General features: G+C 38.3%; 1 protein-coding gene across 10 annotated transcripts in view; it reads right to left on the bottom strand.

Moving 5' to 3' along the window:
* SIPA1L1 (signal induced proliferation associated 1 like 1) overlaps window positions 1–21,867 on the bottom strand; it is a 365,694-nt gene that overhangs the window by 132,882 nt on the left and 210,945 nt on the right. The window lies entirely within an intron of this gene.

The following is a 21,867-nucleotide window of genomic DNA, read 5'->3' as shown; positions in this document are numbered from 1 at the left end:
GTAAGCCTTCAAGTGGAATAACGTGCTAACTTGCTTCCAGAGGCGCGGGGTATGCCCATGTGGCCACAGCTGAGGTTTAAGAAGTGCTCCTCCTAAGATGGGAGGGAAACCAGCCAACTGAGCCAAAATGCAAAGTAACCTACAGCCCATCTCCATAGAAAAAAATCTTTAGGCAACCAAAGCTGGAATTTATGAGCTATTTTGTAACTGGGGGTGGGACAGGCTGTTTATTTCAATGAACTATCTTTCAAACAAAGAATATACTAGCATCAAGCACAATTCTAAGTAGATTCTTATAAAAATCAGATGCTTTCAACGTTTGTCACAAGCTCACAGAAATCCAAATAAATCTACCATTCCCAGAGCTTTTGGTCTCTAAAAGGCCAACACACTAATGCCACGGTGATAAAAAAGACATTCTTGTCACATTTCATTTCCCTTAGAAAATAGTTTGTTGCAGAACTGTCTTTTTTTAGGAGATGTGAAGTTCTATCCATTGTAGGAGGAAACTGAAAGGCAGCCCTAAAAGACAATAAATAGAACTGACTTGGAAATGCCCAGGCTTGTCTGTCTCTACTACAGACCTCCTCTTCGGAACCATCTCACATGCTTCCTAGGTTTTTTAATGAGTTTTAAAAAATCTTATATTTCATAAAAATTTCTTTGCAGTTTAAAAGAAATGCCAAGACTCCCATTACGTCTTATAAAACAATGCAATGTTTCCTGTCAATTTCAAAATAGAGATGGGCACATAGGGAGAGAGAGTGCCCACAGTTTAATGACCTGTCAAAACCAAGGAGTTGAAGACAGACAACTAAGTTAAATAACAGATTTTTTTCTGTCCTCAGGACCTTCTTTCCTATTCTCATTGCCTCCCAGCCCCATCTCCCTCCCTTTCTCCCCATCCTTGTTTATAGCATCAAACCCCTTTCAGTGCAATATGAACTTTGGACACAGACTAGCATATGTAGAAATATATATATGTTTTACATTTGTTAAATTAGTCAAAAATAAAAATTTCAACTATGTGTGTAATATTATGACAGATCTGTAACACCTAAAGCCTACTCCTTGGTGTTGATGGAAAAGCAAACATATGCTGACAATTATTAGCAATTCTCTTAATTATCAGCAAACCTGCCTAAGCATCACCGAATACAGTAAAAAGCAATAGATTTGAATAGAGGAACAATACTAATTTATAGCACGTCACCTCCATCTGTTGAAAGAGTCAGCTGTATAAAAACTTCCTTGCTACACATTTAATTTTCCACCTCTACGTACTATTTGGAACGTAAGTGGAAGACCCACTTAGCAACCAACCCCACTGTTTAGTTCGGTGACTTCTTGCAAATTCTAGAAAACAAGAAGATGCGTTCAAATCCTACTGGGAAAGTCTTTTCATCACTCAAGGTCTATCACAATGTAACCTGCCATCCTTTCCTACATCAATTTTCCAGAAAAAGCGCTTCCTCCTCTCTTCTAAATCATCCCCAGCATTTCTGAATTTCCTTCTGACCACTGACCACACGCTTGGTGCTAGAGGGTATTTGAGGAAACAATCTCTCCCTTCAAGGGAAGCTACAGGTGTAAAAACAGTCCTTCTGATTCTGGCTCCTTGAGACATTCACAGTCTTGACCCCTTCCTCTTCCCTAAAACTCTCTTCTCCAGATTTCCCTGATAACCATGTTCTTCATTTTCTCTTGCCTTTCTCTTTTTGGTCACTCTTCAGTATCGCTAGTGGACTCCACTGAACAGCTAGTGATTCCAGAGTGGCATCCTTGGCTTTGGCTGGCCTCTCTTACCATCCTTCATACTTTGGGAAGGGGCTATAAAGGGTATTAGTATTAGGACGTATGGGAGCACTGAATGCATTAGGATAAGATAGTAGGCACGAGTATACTCAGGTAAAAATATTACTCTGGAAAGCAGGGTGTTGTTGACTTGGTTGGGTCACAGTTGCCTCTGCAACTGAATGAAGACCAAAAAATGGAATTACGTGAGGAGATAGCTGCATGGTAGCCAGTGTGGTCTGGTGACGTCATAGGTACCTGAACTTTTAAATATAATCCCTGTGCAGTTACCTCCAAATCCCTACTCATGACTCTCTCCCCTAAACTCCAGATAAAATATATACAAGTACTCATTTGATATCTTCCTTATTTACCAGTTGGTATAATGAATTAGCTACCAGAAAAATGGAAAAATAATTTTTTTCCAAGAAATGAATGAGTGGTAAGGAAGTGAGAACAATAAATAATTGAAGGAACCAAACGAAAGGAACAACACGAGAAACTTTCTTTGTGCCAAGGGCATAAAGAATAGTTTAGAGGCTACTTAAGAAGATGTGGGAACGAAAAAAAAACACCCCAAAACAACAAAAAAACCAACAACTATAGTTCTTCCCTGAAATAATTTACAACACAATATGGTATGTTCACCAAAAAGATGTAGCACTTCTCATCAAATACGTCCATATTACAAAATGGGATGTTGTTAGATTTCTCCACTAGTACTTGTGAAATATTATCTTATGAAATTTTGAGAATTTATGAAAGTATCAATGTTAATAGTGTATAAAGTCGTATATATAGATTTAGAATGCCCATAACTATTCTTTAGTAATGCCCATAAATATACTTTAGAATGTAATAGGAAGCTTATTTTATAATAGATTTATAACCTCACAGTGCCTGAACATTATGTTAGCTAGGACAACCAAATAAGGTAAACTATTTTCTTTACGTCCCTTCCTGGCTTAGTAACATCTCAGATGGAAGGGCTGTCTCAGTCTTTGAAGCGAGCCTGTAACACATACAAACATCTCAGTGCAAGGTCATGTAGAATTTAAGATTTATGAATCAGCATGTAACTTTTTAGAGAGGAATTTCCCTTCTTTCATTTCTGTTCTGTCCCTTCAACAAAAAGCAGGAAGGATTGGGAAAAACGGGGTTGACAAATCCAGTTCCTGTTCTCCAAATGTTCACTATCTGAATAAGAGACCACTGATGGAGACAAAGTAGATTCAAAAACGCCCTGAAATTAACCAAGCGAGTAAAGAAGTTATAAAATGCAAAACCTATATAATAAAATGAAGTTACCTTTGAATCTGGAGATAAGAAAGCAATTTAAAATGTGTCTGTTAGGCCAGAGCAAGAACCAAAAGGAAAAATAACATTTGGTTCCTAACCTACCGCCTAACTTAAAAAGTTCACTGAAAAAAGTTACTTTTCAAAGTCCTATTAAAGCTTGAAGATCCTTTGTATAGCGGAGGGTGAAGGAAACAACAAAATTCGGCAGAAAGTTTGATGGCGGAAACGGGAGACTAGAATAAAGAAGGTGCCCAAGTTTCCTGGCAGAGTTATTGGTGGGTAGGGAAATGATTCAACAGCTGGCAAAATAAGAGAAGTAAGTGTGAATGTTTATCTCTTATACTTAAACATGATTAGACTTATGTAATATGTGATATAATGCCAAAGGGCTAGGTCTGAGAAGCTCAATGGTAGAAACACAGAGGTATAAAGTAGGGTAAAAGGCAATAAGCAGAAGGGGAACAGTGACTCAGAATTATCAGAGGAAACACAACAGGTGTTTGAGGTGCAGGAAACGAACACTTTTTTTTTTTTTTAATTTTTATTTATTTTTGAGAGAGAGGGAGAGAGTATGAAGTGGGGAGGGACAGAGAGAGAGGGAGACACAGAACTCAAAGCAGGCTCCAGGCTCTGAGCTGCCAACACAGAGCCCAACGCGGGGCTTGAACTCATGAACCGCGAGATCATGACCTGAGCCGAAGTTGGACTCTCGACCGACTGAGCCACCCAGGTGCCCCTGAACAGTTTCAAGGAAAATTGGAGTGTACCCACTCATCAGGGGCACTGAGCATTTCCATGCCTGGCACCAGGATATAAAGACCAGACCAGACCAGTGGAGCAAGTGTATGTTTTTCATGTACTAATTTGTACATTAATATTCATTTAAAAACATAAAAATTGTATTCATCCGTACTGTACGATGTAATCTACTGCACAGCTGATTATCAAATATGATTTGGTATGAAACCACTTCCTACCAAATATGATCGAGGGAAAAGGGAGTGTCAGAAATGGGAACCAGTAAATGTCTCCTATGCAGAAGGGAATCCTTGGCAGCTCCCCCAAATGGTGCTTCAAATTCTGCAAGTTATCAATCCGCAAAAAGGGTCCCAGAATTAAATACAGCAGGGACACACTACGTATCACCTCCCTTAGGACTAATAGTACTTTTTAGTAGATTCAAGGTTACCCGAAAAAAAAAAAAAGTTTATTTAAACTAAGATTTAACTGATAAGACCCATGGATTCACTTTTTAAAAAAATAGAACAATTTTTATATTGTGCATCCTATGGAATGCAATTGGGGACAAGAATGTCCAATATTGGAATAATCTAGAATACAAACAAAATTGTATATACATTATAAATTTTGCTTTTTTTAAAAAAAAAAGTTACATAACAAGCCAAAAGAAGTTCCCCCAAAGGATTTACAATGCCTGTCTTTAGGTAGTTGGATTAAGAATAATTTCTGGGCTGGGGTGCCTGGGTGGCTCGGTTGGTTGGGCGGCCAACTTCGGCTCAGGTCACGATCTCACAGTCCGTGAGTTCAAGCCCCATGCTGGGCTCTGTGCTGACAGCTCGGAGCCTGGAGCCTGCTTCAAATTCTGTGTCTCCCTCTCTCTCTGCCCCTCCCCCATTCGCGCGCGCGCGCGCGCGCGTGCTCTCTCTCTCTCTCTGCCTTTCAAAAATGAATAAATGCTAAAAAAAAAAAAAAAAAGACTAATTTCTGGGCTTTCTTTTTTTTTCTTGGTACTTGTACTATTTGTTTTCTAAAATGAGCAAATGTAACTTTAATAATCAGAAGAAAAAGTGTAGGAAAAAAATAAACCCATCATTCTGTTGTTTAAAAAAAAAAAAAAAAAGACCTGGGAATGTAGTAAGATGAACACACCTCTGACTCTGACTCCTAATTATAAACTACTGCCCTGTTTAAAGCTCCAACTACGCAAATCACCGAACAAGTCAAAGCTCAACAGATGTTAGGTCCTTCCCCGGAGATGATCTTGCACTAAATCTCCTGACTTAAATGAAATCAAAGAGGGCTACCTGAAATGTAGAGTATTAAAGATGAGAAGATCAGCAGTATTTACAAATTTGATTACTTCATACAGATGATTAACACAACTGCCTAAACTTCCTCATTTACAGATGATTTCTTTGTATTTAGTATCAATATAAAATGCCCTGCAGCCCAAAGAGCCTCCGTTTCACCTTGTCACCAGGTGGTGGTGACTGAAAACCCAGGTGAGGCTGCCTAACCGGGATGAGGTTGAGCCATCAGCCATCATTACATGTCCCCTTTCCTGGGACGCTTCTACTTTCCCACGTTCAGACATCTTACCTGTCGCCACAGTCCTCCTTCTGCGGAGAGTCAGGCTAAATGTAACAAATGTCCCCATTTGGGCTCTGCTAGGAGATATTGATGGCTCAGGAAACCAAGACTATATTTAACCTGAGGAGGGAGACTCTACTAGTATTGACTTTCCCCTCTGGGAACAGAAGGGAAAGAGACGGTCTGAACTGTATCAAGTCAGATTCAAATTACATAAGCTATGAAAGCTACCCTTGATCCACACACAATGAACAGCACCCGAGAACCCCCATCATTAAGACAGCTTGTCAGGTCGCCAACGTGGACCTGGGCCAGGGCACCGCTGGTGCTTTGCACTATACTAGTCACCCTCCCAGGGGGAGCCAAAGAGGGAATGTTTCCACCCTCCAGTCCCTCTAATCTACCTGGAACAAGAGGAGTATGGGAATCCAGTGGGTTCAGTAAGATAGAACATCACAAATGGCTTTAATAAACATATTGTGGTTCTCTCAATTATTTATATTCTAAAAAGAAATTTCAGAAAGTGCACTTGAAAAAAGCACATGTAAATTCAACTTAGAAAAGAAAGTAAGAATCGCGGATAAACATAAAGTTGTTTCTATATACAACCCTAATATCCAAATAATTTTAAATCATGATGAATATCAACAGTAACCATATTTCATTTGGCATATTTAAAATTTTTTTAATGTTTATTTTTTTTGATAGAGAGACAGAGCATTGGCGGGGGGAAGGGGGGGCAGAGAGAGGGAGACACAGAACCCCAGGCAGGCTCCAGGCTCTAAGCTGTCAGCGCACAGCCCAATGTGGGGCTTGAACCCACAAACCATGAGATCATGACCTGAACCAAAGTTGGACACTTAACCAACCGAGCCACCCAGGCACCCCACACTTAGCAGATTTTAAAATACCACCCAAGGACCAAGACTTAGAAGAAAAAAACTAAAACAAAATCACCCCGCACTGCTTTCGCATTTCCTTAAATACAGATTGCAGATGCTTTATTTGTCTGTTTCTTCCTACCCTTATTCCTGGCTAGCAGCTCTCCCTACAGGGCTCCAGAGCAGCAGGACTCCCCTCCACTTCTCTCTCCAACACTTGTTCATGTCTTCAGTCCTCACAAGCACCCTATGAAGCAGTATCTCCGTTTTCAGGGAGATAAGTAGATTGTGTGCGACACCAGGGGCTAGCTCTCAGTAAATACTGGACTGGCAGTTAGAGAATTTATGGCAGAAAATTAGTACATTAAATTAAATACAGTAGAAAATATACATTATAAAAGAAAAATCATCTCCCTTTATAGCCTGAGTTATTCGTTTTTTTAAATGTTTATTGCCTTTTTTTTTTTTTTTTTTTTTTTTTTTTTTTTTTTTTTTTTTTTTTTTTTTGAGAGGCAGGGGAGTGGGGGGCAGAGAGAGGAGAGACAGAATCTCAAGCAGGCTCCATAAGGTCAGCCCAGGGCCCGGCATGGGGCTCGATCTCACAAACTGTGAGATCATAACCTGAGTCAGAATCAGGAGTCGGACACTTAACCGACTGAGCCACCCAGGTGCCCCATTTCTGAAAACAAACTCCTGTACGAATCTCTACATCTAGCAGAAATACATCTAGTAGGAGAAAAATACTGATAATCAATTTTCTTAAAATGCTACAGTGGTCAAGCCACTTGTCTTTTGGGAAGCTTCATGGCCCCTCAATTGCCACACTGTTATTGTGTGATTGAGGCTTGGAATTCAAGACTAAGTGGCACCTGTCCCCAGACTGCTTTCTCCTTCCCGTCACAGCAGGAAGTAGGTGTGCCCTAGACAACCGTGGTACCTTTCCATAAAGATCTACTGGATGACTGAACCCGAATTAAGGGTATCCCTTTCTGAGCTTACCTTCAGAATTTAAAATTGTGAGTTATGAGGAAAAAAACCCTGTCCAAACCTGTCATTTTCTACATGTGGTATCTCAGGGTCAGAAACTGGAAGCTCACCAGGGGCAAATGGCCAGGGGCAAAGCCCGTATGTGAAGCCAAATTTCCTCATTCCCAGACTCCTATCCTGTCAGCTCTGCCAGAAGTTCTTCCAGAACATGCTCTGCAACAATTTGCTGCCATCAATTTTAACTACAGTTTGAGCATCCATGATGCTGTACCAGTTTGTACACAACCTTGTTTACACAGCACCTCCCGGGAGGTGTGATCCATAGAGCTTGTGTGGAAAACTCTGCCGCTCAGAAGAGCCTGGATCACTGCTTGAGGGGTCTGATGCCTACGCCACGTTGTTGCGCTACAACACTCTACCTCCTAAAAATGCCTCTCCTCCCCTCCTACTTTTTGAAATTCGTGATAGCCCTACACATGGTTGGGCCTTTTCTCCCCCAATTAGATGTTTAGATTCCTGAGGGCAGAGATCCATCCGGTTCTTCTCCCCAAAGTATCTAAGCTCAATCTCCCTGAAATGGAATCATTAGAAACAAAAGTCATAGGATCTCAGTTAAAATGGACTAGAAATTAATGGATAAAGTAAAAGAATTCATACTGTCATTTAAAATGTGGTTATGGCTATCTCATAAATATCAGTGTTAAGGGGGACAGGTCAAGAAAACAAAAAGCCTACCTGAACAAAATTTAACACAGATTTCAGCTTAATTTTTCTCTCTTTAGGAGCCTTCGTAACAACAGAAGGGAATGAAAAATAACAGCAATTTGACCTTCTTCCCTTCTATCCAGTTACCATCAAAGGGCATGAAAAATAGCCACACGAATGAGCAAATCTTTTAAAAAAGCAACCAGAAGTGCATCAGTTAGAACTGGACGAGGCCCCTTCACAATGAAACCACTAAAAAGTAAACTAATGCACAATAGGATTAGGTCTTAAAAATCCTAGCAAAGTAAAGAAACACATTCACAGGAAAAAGGAGGGGTGATTAGTCTAGCACAGGTGGGAGAGACAACAGAAACCAGAAATAAAAATGACCGTCACCAAATCCATGATAGTCAAGACAACTATCTTTTATGCTCATGTAATTTCTCTCCCGTATACAAGGCTTCCCACTGTTGCCTCCTTTTTCAAAGCTGTTTTTTAAATGAATGAATTGTATGCTTCTTGTTAAAAAAAAAAAAAAAAAGGAAAGTGCAGAAAAAGTGAAAAATATCTCTCTCCTTCAGGACACCCCAATACTAAGCCCAAGGGGTAGCCACTCCTAATAGTTTGTGCATTCCTCCAGATATTGTGTGGGCCGGGCACACACAGTAAGACAGGCATTGAATGACAGACACAGACCAGAGAGAAAAGATACAGTGCAAGGGAGAGCTCACTTCTGAAGAGACTTAATCTAGTGCATAACCAGAAAATGAAGGAAGGCAGAGGGTGGATGATGAAGAATTAAAGAATCTACTTATGTCCAGGAGAGGCAGAGGACCTCCCCCTGCCAAGCTGACAGAAAATAACTTGATGAAACACTTCACAACTGACACAATTTAAATCATATATATATGTCTAAATCCTGGTTCTGAAAATAGGAGCCCTCTACAAATGTTTCTGGCAACTTGTCAGCAACAATTAAGACAAGAGCAAATGAAATAACTTTTTTTTAAACCAATGCACAACACATTCCTCCAGGGTTTTTTTCTTTACTAATTATGCACATATACCAACATTCATGCACATTATACATAACCCTCACATAAAATTACTTTTATCTATTCCTGACTTCTAAATGAGATTTTACTGACAAATTTATTATTTTTAAAAAAGGAGGTATAGCTGACATAATATTATGTTAGTTTCAGGTCTACAACTCAGTGATTCAATATTTGTATGTACTGTAAAATGATAACTGCCAGGAGTCCAGTTAACATCGTCACCATATATAGTTACAAAGCTTTTTTTTCTTGTGATGAGAACGATCAAGTTCTGTTCCCTGGCTACTTTCAAATATGCAGTACCACAGTATTAACTATAGTCACACCATGCCGTACATAAGATCACTGTGACCTACACATTTTATAACTGGAAATTTGTACCTTTTGATCACCAGCACCCAAGTCACTCCTCCTCAACCTCAGGCGACCACCCATCTGTTCTCTATATCCATGAGGTTGGTTTTTGGTTTTAGATTCCACGTTACTCACAAATTTTGTAACCTTATCACTTCAACTTTCATTTACAAACTAGAAAGAAAGCTAATGAAAATGCAAACCAACCAAGCATTCAAAGACAGAACCTTGGGGCAGGAAGTCCTCTCTTTCTTGGCGACTCCTTTCATTTTTGTGACCAAGTGAAAGAAATTCCTTAACTGGAATGATAAGTTTGATCTTCAAATGTCATCTTGTATGCCTGCACTAACACTCACTTCAAAATTTCATCACCCTGCCTCTTCGGTACTGAGTGCTTACAAAGTGCATGCAAGCACAACACTTACACTCTCTTGCTTAAAACCTCACACCAACTTCCCACCACTTTCAAGGCAAAAGAACAATCTCACAAATGCAAGATAGATCCCTCTAAGTAACAGCCTTGTCTCTTTATGCTGTCAAGACAGTGTGTGGCTCCAGTCAAAGGGAAATAGAACCAGCTACAACACCTTGAATATACCTTGAATGCACTCATGAGCCTTCAAAACAAACAAACAAACAAACAAACAAACAAAACTAAACTACACAAAACCAAAATACCAAGCAGCAACCTGTGCTGGAATATGACCTCATACAATTCTCTTCCGTCATTGTCTTGGTTTGTTCCTACCCACCCCTATTTTTCCTGTTCACCTCTTACTCCTCGAGACTGCATTTAGGTACAGTCTCTCCTAGGAAGTCGTCCACACCCCATTCCAGCCCCTGCCATGTTGCCATGTTACCTTTTACACACATCCCTTGAGAGTACTGCATGTGACATATGGTGATTCAAAATCAAGACAGGGATTCTCTAAAGAAATTATCACCGTACTATGCATCATTTCCTTCTAACACCAGCTCTGCTGGCAATAAAAATGAAGGATTCGGGGCGCCTGGGTGGCTCAGTCGGTTGAGCGCCGACTTCGGCTCAGGTCATGATCTCGCGGTCCGTGAGTTCGAGCCCCGCATCGGGCCCCTGTGCTGACAGCTCAGAGCCCGGAGCCTGTTTCGGATTCTGTGTCTCCCTCTCTCTGACCCTCCCCCATTCATGCTCTGTCTCTCTCTGTCTCAAAAATAAATAAACGTTAAAAAAAAAAAATTAAAAAAAAAAAATGAAGGATTCTCTGTTTGAAGTTTTCTGACAAAATAAGTGATTTTGAAGTTTTTTCACAAAATTGCAGGTAGAACAAGTTTAAAAAAAAAAAAATACGTCGCAGAAAACTCTTTAACAGAACACAAGTGCAAGGAAAGGCCTAACCAGTGCTGTAACAATCATGGGTATAAATAAGCATCAAAGACATACAAATCAAAACAACACTACATCATTTTATACCCATTAGGAAAAATCCTAAGAATGCCAGTACTCACTGTTAATGGTGCACTGTTAAAACAGACATCCTTATATTGCTAGAGGCAATGAAGATTGGTAGAACCCTTTCGGGGGGGGGGGGGGGAAGGTAAACCAGAAAATAATCATAATCATATTGTTGGGCTCTGTAACCTCTCTTTCAACATTTGGAAATGTATGGTTGGCCAGAGGCAGAAAAGATTTTCTTCTGCTGAACCCCAGGACTCCTCCTCATACACCAACTCTTTCTGATCTCTTATTTCTCCAGCAGGCCCTAGGATCTCTGCCAGTCTTTCCATTTGTCCCTAACACTCCCACCACAACCTTGGTTCCCAAAAGACAATCATGCAAAATATCCTGATGTTTCAGGGTTTTCTGATGCACCACCCACTAAGCCACAAGTGGGCCCTGAGGCAAGGCATTATGCCTTATTTATTAGCTTTAGCCCCTACAGAAGTTTAATGATAAATGTCATCCATATGTGAATACAAGAGTAAGTGGTACAACAATGAGAAGTGATTTTACAATCTATAGAAGGAAGACCTACCGTACAAAGATACACACTGCTAATACATACAATAGTTAAAGGCAAATAGTACTACAACATATAAGAAAAAAACAAAACAAAACAAAACAAAACACAAAACAGGAGTGCTTTACCTTATCTTCTCCACTCCCAGAAGCTACCACTTTCAATTCATACTACTGTTCCCTCCAATATTTCCATATTCCTAACTAACATGTTCATACTGGTACTTCTTGATTTACCCATCTTAGATATTATCTGAAGTTCTATCGTAGAAAATGAGAAATGAGCACGCTTTCAGTAAGTATCCCATTTCTTCCCTTGCCCTATTCTGTGTACATATTTCTGTATGTGCATGTGTGTACATGTATCATAGCTATACAGAGCAGGATTTGTATTGCTGTGGTTATATGTCCTTAATTGCTTACTTTATGTTTCCTGGAGTTAATAATTGCTTCATTTGTTTTCCATTTGCTTCGTTTCTACATACCTACTCTTAATTCTTCCTAAACTCAATGAAAAAAAAAAACCCCACAAATTTTTCATTACTGTTTTCCAGATGGTTACCAAAGCAATGGGTGCCCTATCAATTCCATTTCTCTTTCCTGGAGCCCTCTCTTCTGGAGCTCTCCATCCTTCTACTCTAATCTGACCTGGCTGAATGCTAGGTCTACTGCATTGGCATTCTCAGAAGCATCCCATCATTATCATCTTGACAGTTCCTTCTCTCCTCTCCTCCGAAGGGCCCCATGTTCCCCAGATCTCACATCTTACTCCCTCATTTTGATGAGCACTATCTTCATTTGGCAATTGCCTAAGAAGTACATATGTAGTAAAAGCTTTGAGACCTGGAACGTCTAGCCTTAAATTGACAATTTGGCTGGGTATCGAACTCTAGGTAGAAAAACATTTACCAATGGAATTTATTATTTCATTATCTTCTAGCTTCCATTGCTGTAACTGAAAAGTCCAGTGATACTCTGATTCCTATTCTTTTATACATTACATGTTTTTTTTCTTTTTTCTTTCTTTCCCCTACCCCCCAGGAGGTTTTAAAAATCTTTTTAGATACTGGAGTAGAGTAGCCTTTGTGTGAACCTTTTTATAATCCTTTCATTTGACACCTAGTAAATCTTTTCAATATAAAAACATATCTCTTTCACTTAAGTGAAATTTTCGTTCTTTCTTTAAATCTTTTTTTTTTTTTTTTTTTTTTCAATAATTCCCTTCCCTTTACCTTTCTTTCAAAGTTCTACTTACTGGATACTGGATCTCCTAAATAGCTTCTTATCTCCTCTCTCCCACCATCCATTCTTTTTCTTTCAGGTACTAGAAAGAATTTTTTTTTTTTTTAACATTTATTTATTTGAGAGAAAAAGAGAGACACAGAGACAGAGCACGAGTGGGGGAGGGGCAGAGAGAGAGAGGGAGACACAGAATCCGAAGCAGGCTCCAGGCTCTGAGCTGTCAGCACAGAACCCGACGCAGGGCCCAAATCCACAAACTGTGAGATCATGACCTGAGCCAAAGTCAGGCTGTCAATCGCTGAGCCACCCAGGTGCACCTGGAAAAGAATTTTTTTTACCTGCATTTTCCAACCATATTATTAAATGTTTCATATTGACTCCTGGCCTCAATTTTGAAAAAAAATTTGTGTTCAATGATTGTTTCTTCCCATTAAAAAAATAAATTCTGTTCTTATTTCATAACTGTAATACTTCATCTCATCCCTACTAATATTAAGCAATTAAAAAAAATTTTTTTTAATGTTTATTTATTTTTGAGAGAGACAGAGACAGAATGTGAGTGGGTTGGGGCAGAGAGAGAGGGAGGCACAGAATCTGAAGCAGGCTCCAGGGCTCCGAGCTGTCAGCACAGAGCCTGACCCGGGGCTCGAACTCACGAGCTGTGAGATCATGACCTAAGCCGAAGTCGGCTGCTCCACCGACTGAGCCATCCAGGCGCCCGTAAGCAATTTTTTTTTAAAGCTTCCTTTTCATATTCGGTATCTATATTTTCCCCACATATAGTTTTCTTCTATCTGTTTTGATCACTGTCTTTCTCACATGGAAGGCTTTTGCTCATAATGTCTGCTATCACTGACTATCCTTTTATATTTAATATTCAGGCACTGGGGCACCTGGCTGGCTCAGTCTGTGAAGCGTGTGACTCTCGGTCTCAGGGTTGTGGGTTCAAGCCCCACGTTGGGTGTAGAGAGTGCCTAGAAAATATAATCTTAAAGAAATAACGTTCAGGCATTAAAAAGAAGCTCTGTGTGGAGGCATGGCTTGTTGACTGCTACATGAACTTTCCTGGAGGGGACTGGTTGGGGACCCAGTTGTTTTACTTGTGAAAACTGAACATAGGGGAAAACAGAATTATGACTGTCTAGCATCTGTTTAGTCTCTGAGCTCTCTTCCCACATCCGGGGAAATTTCTTGCCTTATACAGAGAGTCTATCTTCCACCACAGAAGCTACAAATGCCACACCATCACCTAACCAGACATTCTTACAGATAGGGTGCAGACATACAACCTGCCCCTCAGCCCATGAGAGAAGCACATCCCGAACCCGTGAGTCAAAAAGTAGTGTCTGGAGAGAGCAAGGGGCCGCGAGTCCACCTACGTGGAAAGTGACGGGAGCAGTAATGCCCCTCGTGTACAGTAGTGCCCTTGGTAAAGTGCACACGGTGGTAACACAAAGCTAGACGTCTAGTGTTCAGAGGCAGCACCACACTGGTTTTCTTGTACGACTGAGCATTCCCTTCAGCCACTTGGCCTCCCTCGTTCTCACCCATTTTCCAGACCTAGTTCTACAGCCTTCCCAGTGATTCAGCAAGTCACTAAATACTATTTCCATAAATCCTTTGCCGGCTTAAACCAGACGGAGGGTCCCCCCTCTATGCTGGGGGGACTCACAAATGCCACATGTGTACAGGTCATTCATAGGATACACTTCAGTTTCTTGAGAGAAGAATGGTTCCATTTCCTGTCTACTGCTCAGCATTCCAAGAACCGAGCTCAGCAAAAAGTGTTTCAAGTAATTCCTCCCATTTTCTGGAGGCTTTATGATCACATCAGGTTAGGGAAGGGACCCCCGCTACCTAGCTGCAACCAGCCTCACCCCTCCAATCTTCTCAGCAACTTGAGTCCTCCAATTTTGGGTTTGTACAGGTCAACATGCCCTAGAACCCCTCTGTAAAGGCATTCACATTGAGCTCTGTCCACATCATTACTTACAAAAACATCAACAACCAAAACTGTGCCGATAATTCTAATCTACTCCTATTTTTCTCTTATTCGTCTTTGTATATATTTATGTCTTTTTCTATTCCTCTAATGACACTGGCATAGGGGTTAAGGAGGGAAAGGAAATAATTGTGGCATGTGTTCAATCTGATGTTTAACTGGGGACTGCAATGTTATTAGTCTAAACTGAAAACTTTCAATTACAAAATATTTGAAACCTGCAAAAATGTAGAGATACCTAGTACCCGTCATCTGGATTTGATAAATGTTAATATTCTGCCAAATTTGCTTCAGAGTACAAAGAAACAAAATGTTACAAATATAGCTAAAATATCAATTTCCAATCCCATCCTGCTCTCAGCTTCTCTGAAGAAACTTCTCAAAGATGCTATGCACCCTTCCCATAAGTATTTTGTATATTTATGAAATCTGTACAGATGGTATCATTTGGAACGCATCCTTTTACAACTTTTTTTCACACAAAAATTGTTTTTAAAGATTTATTCATGTTGATACGAAAAGATATAGAGCCTTTATAATAACTTCTGTATGTTTTCTATTCTTTGTATATACTAGGTTTTATTGAGTGCAATCTAGATTATTTCCAATGTTTTGCTATCACAAACAATGAACGAATGGCCACTACTTTCCTATCTTCTTTGGAGACGTGTATGAAAGTCTCTCTAAAGGATTCTAGAAAGGGAACTGCTAAAACCTTGAGTTGGAGCAGTTCTCAACATTATTAGATACATCAGACTGCTCTCTAACGTGCTTGGAACAATTTTACAATCCAGCCATGACATACAGGACATCACTTTCTCTACCATTTTGCCTTTAAATTATTACCAGTATGATGATATCAATGCTACCTTATTGTTTTCACTGGCACTTCCCTGATAACTAGTTAAAATTTTAATTCATTTATTGGTCTTTACTTATGTTTTACCCATTTTTCTTTATTATTGACTTGTGGGATTTCTCTATATGGTATGGATATTTATCTTCCATAATATGTGTATATCTGAATGTATTTCATATTCTATAGCTTGCCTTTTACCTTTGTTTAAGGTATGTCTTCTCATATACACATTGAACAAATTTAACACAGTCACATTTATCACTCTTCTCCTTTATACTTTGGGCTTTTTGGATCTTGCTCAAAAAAAAATTCTTCCAATCGCCAACACCATACAGATGTTTTCCTATATTTTCTTCTAAAAGTTGAAAGGTCACTCTTTAAAAGGTATGTCTTTAATTCATCCAAAATTTGTTTATAGGAATATATTTTTACCATTCTATTCTATTATTAGAATCAGTCTTTCCATACTGATTTTTAATACAATGCCAAAAAAAAAAAAAAGTCCTCCGGCATGTGGAAGTTTCCTCTTGTGGTGTCCCTATCTGTTTGGATAGTCTGCTTTTCTATCTGCCAATGCCAAAGCAATTGAAATATCATAGTATTATAATAAATCCTGCTGATGCCATTAATTCCACTTCTTCAACTAATTTAGTATCTTTCTTGTCACGTTTCATGGCAAACACTCTTGGTTTTGTCATTTTGATTTGTTTTCAAACTGCATTAAATTTATAAATTAACTTAGAAAACTTTAAATTCTTTGTAATATCGAGTCTTCCCGTTCAGTAACATACATAGCTCCTACATCTATAGATTTATTTTAAGATCTTTTAACCTAAAGATATTCATTTGTTATATTTATTATCAGGTATAGTATAGTATTTTCTTACTTAGACTAGGATCATTCATGTCATCACATTTTCTAATACCATACTGCTAACATACTAAAAAGCTACTGACTTTTTGTTTATTTCATATCCAGTAATTGTACTGAATTATTTAATTCTTAATAAAGAGTTTAATAATTCTCTTTAGTTTTTTTTTGCAAAATGATAGTTTTTCCTTTTGTTGCATTATTGAGATGGCTGGTTTCAGAAGTAACCCAATGAATTAATTAAGAAGGACCCCTGTGGGCAAAATCTCCCCTACAGTCACAAGGACTGGACCAGACTCTCAGGTGGAAGGCAGAAGATATGACTTTGAGACAGTGACGCTGAACAGATTGCGGGACGATTAACATGCCTAAAATTTAGGATACGATGTTGAGTCAAAAACTAGATATGCTATATTCTACTTTGTAACTATATATTTACACATGCAGATACACAAGGACTTCAAAAATAGAAGGGAAATGAAATAGCTGATATAGTTGAATAGTTGATTTTTTGGAAGGAAGGATTTTCTTCTTTATAAATATTTGCTATAAAGTAGTACCCCCCCCCAAAACAAAATAAAACAGAACAAAAAAACCCGTAATTACTTTGGAAATAATATACAAGGAAATAACACATGCTCCATAATTTTTATTAGAACTAATGAAAGATCAGTAAGAAAGTCATGAAAATATGCTAGAATATTTAAAGGAAAAATAAATCTTAACCATATGTGGGTTTTGCGCAATGATAAAGGGTCTGTCAGCTAACACACGTGATACTACTCCACAGAGCCCACCACAGTCACTAAAGCAAATGGCAAGGAGTACACTTTAGGTTGTGTTCTTACATTACCTTTTGTATGATTTTGGTAGGGAAAAGAGACAGATTATACTTTTGAAAGCATCTTTGAAATGCCATTCATTTGGACTTGATTATAAAATCAAAGAAAGATCTACTCTTCAATGAAACCACTAGGGAGGCCAACCCACCTCCTTCCCAAAACCAAATTCAGGAGCTTTGCAATTTGGAGCACACACAGGAAATGAATTTTAAAAAGTCTCCTTTAAGACTAGGTCTCCAAGACCTAGTGACTTAATTAGAAAACAGACAAAAATAATACCCTGACCCAACTGAAAAAGTTGTGTGGTAGAAGTAAAACAAAAATTGAACAACAACATGAAGGGACAATTGTCAAGAGAAAGAAAGTGAATGAAAGACTTAACAGTATATATGAGAATAAAATACACTCGAATAAACATGATAATTTCTAAACAGAAACTCCAAAAAGAGAAAATATAATCTAAACAAGTAGGAAAGAATTAACGTTCTTCAAGAGAGGGCACATTTCTCTACATTACCTCCAACGGCTTTTAATTTTTGCCAATTTGATACTGTCAAATCCCAGTACTTTCTCTACAGAGAGAAACGGGAGGGCATGATTCAGAGGATGAAAGGAAACGACAGAAAGATGCTTTAGTCAGGAAGCGAGGTATGGAAAAAGAGTGATAAAAAGCTGTGGGGCACTTGGCTGGCTACTCAGCAGATAGAGTATGCAACTTTTGATCTTAGGGTTGTGAGTTCCAGCCCCAAGCTAGGTGTAGAAATTCAAACAAACAAACAAACAAATAAGTAAATAAATAAATAAGAACTGATGAGAACAAGGAAGGGGAAGGAATACCGCTCATATTTCTAAGTGGAGCTGAAACAAACCAGGCCTCCATGTATTAAAAAAAAAAAAAAACTTATAACAATTACATCATTTATTCACATGAAACCAAAGAAAAGTGGGTCTAGAGAAGAGAGAACCCCAAAGTGGAACTACCTTATAAGTTATAAAACAAAACGGTATTAAGGAGGAAGAAGAGGGGCCCTGGGTGGCTCAGTCAGTTGAGCACTGGACTTCAGTTCAGGTCATGATCTCATGGGTAGTGAGCCCCACGTCAGGCTCTGCGCTGACATCATGGAGCCTGCGTGGGATTCTCTCTCTCCCTCTCTCTGCCCCTCCCCTGCTTCTGCCCTCTTTCTCTCCCTCTCTGTCTCTCTCAAAAATAAATAAACATTAAAAAAAATTTTTTTTTTTTTTTTAAATTTTTTTTTTCAACATTTTTTATTTATTTTTGGGACAGAGAGAGACAGAGCATGAACGGGGGAGGGGCAGAGAGAGAGGGAGACACAGAATCGGAAACAGGCTCCAGGCTCCGAGCCATCGGCCCAGAGCCTGACGCGGGGCTCGAACTCACGGACCGCGAGATCGTGACCTGGCTGAAGTCGGACGCTTAACCGACTGCGCCACCCAGGCGCCCCTAAAAAAAAAATTTTTTTAAGGAGGAAGAAGAAAAGTATAGATAGCCCAGCCATCTGTTTCCCTTACATCCTGTTTGGGAACAGGGCATGGTACAAATAATAAACAAATAATAATATAAAAAATACAGATAGCAATATTTATTCAGCACTTATTGTGTATCAGGGACTGTGGAGGACATTGCATTAGAAGATGAAAATGGCTAGAAATATACACAGAGTGCAGTGAAAAGACCCAGGAGAAGTACTTCAGATTTGCTGAGGGAAGGCTTCACTAAGAAAAGAGTTGAGCTGACTGTTGAAGACAAAATAGGGGGGAGCTGGGATGCAAAGCTTGGAGACAGTAGTTCAGTAAAAAGGGAACATGTGCTGTAGCAGTGAGGAATCAATCAGAACACACTGCATTGCGAGGTGTACTCAGTAATTACAGTGGGATTAAGAACATGGATATAATATAAATAGGTCATGAGAAATGATTTAGTCCAGAGATGATGGTCCCTATGTGAAAAGGAATTGATTAGAATTCTTAAGAGATCCAAGCTTTTAAAATCATCCTATAGGTTCTCAGATTTAAAAAAAAATTAGTAATATAAATATGAAAATGAAAGCAAATTACTTCAATTTATAGGCAGAATCCTAATGTGTAATAAAACAAAAACTCCCGGCCTGTTGCATTCAAAATGTATAAACCAAAAGAAGACAGAGAAAATTTTAAAGGAGATATTTAACAAAACTGGATTAAAAGAAAAAAAAAAAAAACAACAAATGAGGCAAAATTACTGGATATTAAGTTTAAAATAAAACCATCCAGCTGGTGCTATGGTAACAGAAACATCTGTAATAAAATATGACATTTTGGGGTGCCTGAATGGCTCAGTAGGTTAAGCGTCCGACTTTGGCTCAAATCACGATCTTGCAGTTTGTGAGTTCAAGCCCCACGTCGGACTCTGGCCTGACAGCTCAGAGCCTGCAGCCTGCTTCAGATTCTGTGTCTCCCTCTCTCTCTCTCTGCCCCTCCTCCACTCATGCTCTCCTCTCTCTCTCTCTCTCTCTCCCTCAAAAATAAACATTAAGAAAAATTTTTTTAAATATGACATTTTTATGTCAAGCATTAACAAAGGAAATCAAGGAAAAAACTGAAACATAAAAAGAGAAATCAAAGTGAAAATAATAACATTCATTTATTAATCAGACAAATATTTACTGTGTGTGCCTACTCTATACAAGGTATCATTCTTGGCACCGAGGCTACAGCACTGAATGAAAGTAACAAAATTCTTTGCCTTCCTTGGAGTTATAGTCTAGGGAGACAGACAAAAAAATAAATAATAATATTTTTGAAGATTATATACAATAAATAATCAATATATATTATCAATATATATAATAATAAATATATAATGAAATGAATAATATCTTAAATTCATTATACTTTCAAGCAGGAGAGGGGAGAATGAGCGCCGAGAATCTCATTTCGAAACAAGGTCAGGGAAGACACAGAGGGAGGCATGGACGATTCCGCCAAGAGCAGGAAGAAACGGAGCAAGGCAGTCAGTGTCACACACACTGAGGACACAAAGTAATGACAAGAGACAATGAAGGACAAAATTCATGACACAAATAAAGTTATCCTGACCGCTATTCCCTAAAAAGAGGATCGCCTTTCTAGTTAGTTCACTAACTGTGATATCTGTGGTATCTATATAAAAACAGACCCAACAGTAAGTAAGCACTTAAAAAATCTAAAATAGGATTATTTTTTTAAAACTTAGTCTAGTCAAAGCTTAATTTTTAGGCGTGTCCAATAAAAACAAAATAATAACTATAGGAGCGAACTGAAACGTGAGAAGATATTGTTAGAAATTCCTGAAAATTGAAAAGTGAAATTTCTAGCCTATTAGATACATTAAGCCAAAATCATAGAGTAAGATAAATTTGTAACTTTCAATGTAAAGGATAAACTGAGAATTCAACTCATAACCTTCAGAAAAATACAGGAAAATGTAAATAAAGGAAAAAAGTAAAATTTAATAAGCTACAATAAACGTAATATGATAAAATACATATAAAAATCGCAGTAGAAATAAAAGAGAAGCAAATTGGAAATTAGAATATATAAACCACTGAATATTTTTATTTAAAAACAAAAATTTTTTTTTAAATTACGTTTCTTTATTTTTGAGAGGCAGAGAAAGACAGAGCACGAGGCGGGGAGGGGCAAAGAGAGAGGGAGATGGAATCTGAAGCAGGCTCCAGGCTCTGAGCTGTCAGCACAGAGCCCGATGCAGGCCTCAAACTCACGAACAGTGAGATCATGACCGGAGCCTAAGTCGGACACTCAACTGACTGAGCCACCCAGGTGCCCCACCACTGGATATTTTTAAACATCTGAAAATGAATAAGCAAGAACACAGATGATTTCCGATTAAAAACATAGCATAAGGACTTAGAATACCAGAAAAAGACCAAAAAAACTAAAAAAGAAACAAAAAAATTATCAATAAAATACTTTCCAAATGAGATACTCAAATAGTTGTTAACTCTTTCCAAATTGAAGAAATTTTTAATTTCTTGATTAAATGAAGATATGCATTATATGTTCCATATGCATAGGAAAAAATACATGCAAAATGCAAACCATAAAATAAAATAAAAGCTGGCAGGTTATCTATTAAATTCTAAGTTAAATAGGGTTCCAATTTCAACTCTCAAGATACTAGAGAAAACTAAACTCTTGTGTTTTATTTACTGAGAAATTACAACTTGCCAAGCACTGTAATGAAAATTTTACATACATTATCAACATACACAAATGAAATTTTAGGCAATATCATTAAACCTGTTGGTATTCCACGTAAATAATTAAAACAAGAACAAAAGTATAAGACCACTTAATGGACACAAAGTAGGAATTTAATAAAATTCTATACAAGAATTCTAAAGGAATGGCTTCTATTTTTGGTAAAGGTACTAATTTTAGACAACAAAAACCCTATAAAGTATTATTGGAAGTTGCATAATTCACTATGATCTAAAATGAAATGACACAAGTATTAGGGGAAAAAATGGGCAAAGTACCATTATTTTTTTATGTCATGGAGATGATAGGTGTTATATGGATCATAGCACTCCCAGCACCTAATATTATCAGGCACATAGACTCAAATAAATATATAATATATAATC

This window comes from Neofelis nebulosa, chromosome 7 (assembly GCF_028018385.1).
Source record: "Neofelis nebulosa isolate mNeoNeb1 chromosome 7, mNeoNeb1.pri, whole genome shotgun sequence".
NCBI lineage: Eukaryota > Metazoa > Chordata > Mammalia > Carnivora > Felidae > Neofelis > Neofelis nebulosa.
This window is presented reverse-complemented; position numbering and strand designations above follow the sequence as displayed.